The following is a 3,391-nucleotide window of genomic DNA, read 5'->3' on the forward strand; positions in this document are numbered from 1 at the left end:
CCTAGCTACTCAAGAGGCTGAGATCTGAGGATCATAGTTCAAGGCCAGCCAGGACAAAAAAGTCCCTTTGTGACTCTTGTCTTCAGTAAGTTACCAAAAAGCTGGAAATGGAGCTGTGGATCAAGTCATAGAGTGCTAGTCTTGAGAAAGATAAGCCCAGGAACAGCACCTAGGCCCTGAGTTCAAGCCCTAGAACCAGCACAAAAGAAAAACAAAAAGGAAAGGAAAGAGAAGAAAGTGGTGAGTACACAAATACCTGGGATTGCAGTCTTTGAAAAATCATTCCTTTAAGGGGCTGGGAATATGGCCTAGTGGCAAGAGAGCTCGCCTCGTATACATGAAGCCCTGGGTTCGATTCTCCAGCACCACATATCTAGAAAATGACCAGAAGTGGCGCTGTGGCTCAAGTGGCAGAGTGCTAGCCTTGAGCAAAAAGAAGCCAGGGACAGTGCTCAGACCCTGAGTCCAAGCCCCAGGACTGGTCAAAAAAAAAAAAAAGAAAGAAAAATCATTCTTTTCATTTTTTAAAGAAACAAAAATTGTGTTCTTTTTTCCCCTCCCTCTCTCCTTCCCTCCTTCCTTCTTTCTTTATGCCAGTTCTGGGGCTTGAACTCAGGGCCTGGGCACTGTCCCTGAGTTTATTTGTACTCAAGGCTAGCGCTCCATCACTTCTGGCTTTTTCTGAGTAGTTTATTGGAGATGAGAGTCTCACAGACTTTCCTGCCCAGGCTGGCTTCGAACCGCAATCCTTAGATCTCAGCCTCCTGAGTAGCTAGGATTGTAGGTCTGAGCAACTGGCGCTGGCTAGGTTTTTCTTTAAAATGAGCTTACTTCTGGGATCTGTCTTCTTTACCTCAACTTCTTTTGCACACTATTCTAGAGCATTAAAGCTGAAAGGGATCTAAATGATCATCTGATTTGGGCCTCATTACTTCAGACATGAGATAAAGAATCTGAGGCTGAGGAGACAGGCATGTGGAGATCATGGTCTCACAGGTAGTTAGTAGAAGAGTTAGGCTCACGACTCCATGTCTCCTGCCTCTTTTCCAGCAAGCTTTATGTACCTTACAGCATCCTGAGGAGACAACTTTCGTTCAAATGTGTCAACCTGCATTAAATTCCTTGCCTAAAAGTATCACATGTAATGCAGTTTGATTAGTGTTTCTCTAGAGTCACTGGGATTCTAGAGATGGCAGGCATTGGGGGTAATTATATATAAAATTTCCTCTTGGGTTTAAGTCACTTCTAAGATCCAATGGTTATTTTTAAGCTCATGTGTACAGTGGTGTCTGTGGATACCAGTAGCAATGTTGAAACAAGAGCTAGAATGAATGGCAGGCATTAACGATCTTTGTTAGTTCCACTAAAAATGGTGAGATGTTATTGGTCTCACTCCATCCACCAGCGACACCAAATGTGCTATGTGTGTCTGGGTGTGAGACTGGGTGGCACATGAAGGGAAAGAAAGGCAAGTTGAAAGCCACTTTTTTCTATGTAATCAATACCATTCATTGCCTGCTGTGGAAAAATCTTGAAGAATCCCAGAGCAAGAAATCTGTTCCCAGTCTCCATGGCAGTGTGGGTAACAGAGGTGAAACACTTTTAAATTCCTCAGCAGTGTATCCTGTTTCTAAACAGAACACCCTGTTCCTCAGCAAGAATATCTTTGATGGTGCTCTGTAATTCCCTTCACTGAAATCCAAAGAGATTTGAATTCTAAGTATCAATTGTATATATCTTTATTTCCATTTGCCCATTATCTTTGTTTATCCTAGACTGTCTCCCTGTGATAGACTGAGTCCCCACTATACTAACTGGTTTTGTAAGCAGACCTGTGGAAATGTGGGAAATAGAAATTTCTACTGTTAATAGAGGCATGGCTCTTAAGTTCTACGTGTTGGAGTCACATGGACAGTTTGCCCAAAGCATAGCCATGTTGGCCCAACATTAGATCTAGCCAATCAGATGTAGCAAAGGAAAGCAAAAAGTGTGTGTGTGTGTGTGTGTGTGTGTGTGTGTGTGTGTGTGTGTGTGTGTATAGTACTGAGATTTGAACTCAGGCTGTCTCATTTGTATAGACATGTGCTCTACTGCTTGAGCCATCCCTCCATCTCTTTTTGCTCTGCTTACTTTGGAGATAAGGTCTCACTCTTCAGCCTGGACAATTAGGCCCACGATCTTTCATTCATGCTTCCTAGGTAGTTGGGATGACAGACATGTGCCACCATGCTCAACTTTTTCTGTGGAGATGGGGTCTTGTGGAACTTTTTATGCCCAAGCTGGCCTGAAAACCAGATCTTCTGATTTTAGCCTTCCATTAGCTAGGTTTAGAGATGTGTGCCACCACACCTGGGCTAGTGGTTTGATATGGGGCCTTTCAAACATGTTGCCTGGAGTAGCTTCAAACTTTAAAGAAGAGTGGCTGGGATGGGATTTAGCTAATGGTATAGGGCTAATCAACTTGCACAAGGCTCTGAATTCCATTCCCTAAAGCAGTCACAGTACATTGGGCAGATAATCAGACAGAAATTCAAGGTTGAGGGGCTAGCCAGCGAAGACTTGGATGATGAAAAATGTGCAAGCGTGGAAGGCAACAGATGCCTCTGTGAGGCTGAGACGGATAGAGGTGTGTAGGGAGAGGCTGAGAGAGGCCTAAGAGATCAGATTTAAAAAATTACATACATAACAGACAACTACAGTGGGGTCAATGACAAGAAACTAGGTATGTACATGGGGAGCTGACATTTTAAAATTTGTTACTAATTTTGAAGTAAAAAAATTAAGTTAAAATAAATGAAAACTGGGTGCTCATGCCTGTAATCCTAGCCACTTAGCAGGCTGAGATCAGAGGATCATGGTTCGAAGCCATCCTGGGCAGGAGAAAGTCCAAGAGACTCATCTCTAATTAACCTCCAGAAAACCGGAAGTGGCGCTGTAGCTCAAAGTAATAGAGCACTAACCTTGAGCGAAAAAGCAAAGCAACCATGCCAACCAAGGCTTTGAGTTCAAGCCCCATGACTGACTCCCCAAAATAAAATAAAAATAAGCAAATAAAATTTGTTATTGATACCTTTCTGCTAATTTGTTGTTCTTGCAGTCCCCAGGTACTCTGGCACTGCCTTTTTCCTTTTCTGATTGCATCTTGTGATAGCAGTTGGACTTTGTCAGCTGTAAGTTCTTTCTCTTTTCCATTGTCTCTTTTTTATATTTCACATATCTCTGTTGATTTAGGAACACTGTTTGATCCTGCATTTCCTAGCATATTTTATGTTAGTTTAGAATCATCATATTATAATTTATGTACTGGATCCTTCAAATGTAAAGTCTAAATTAAGCAACGATGTCAAATGAAGCTCCTGTAATGGCAGGGGTTATGTTCACTGTCTCTTAT

The sequence above is a fragment of the Perognathus longimembris genome, chromosome 1 (genome assembly GCF_023159225.1).
Source record: "Perognathus longimembris pacificus isolate PPM17 chromosome 1, ASM2315922v1, whole genome shotgun sequence".
Lineage (NCBI taxonomy): Eukaryota > Metazoa > Chordata > Mammalia > Rodentia > Heteromyidae > Perognathus > Perognathus longimembris.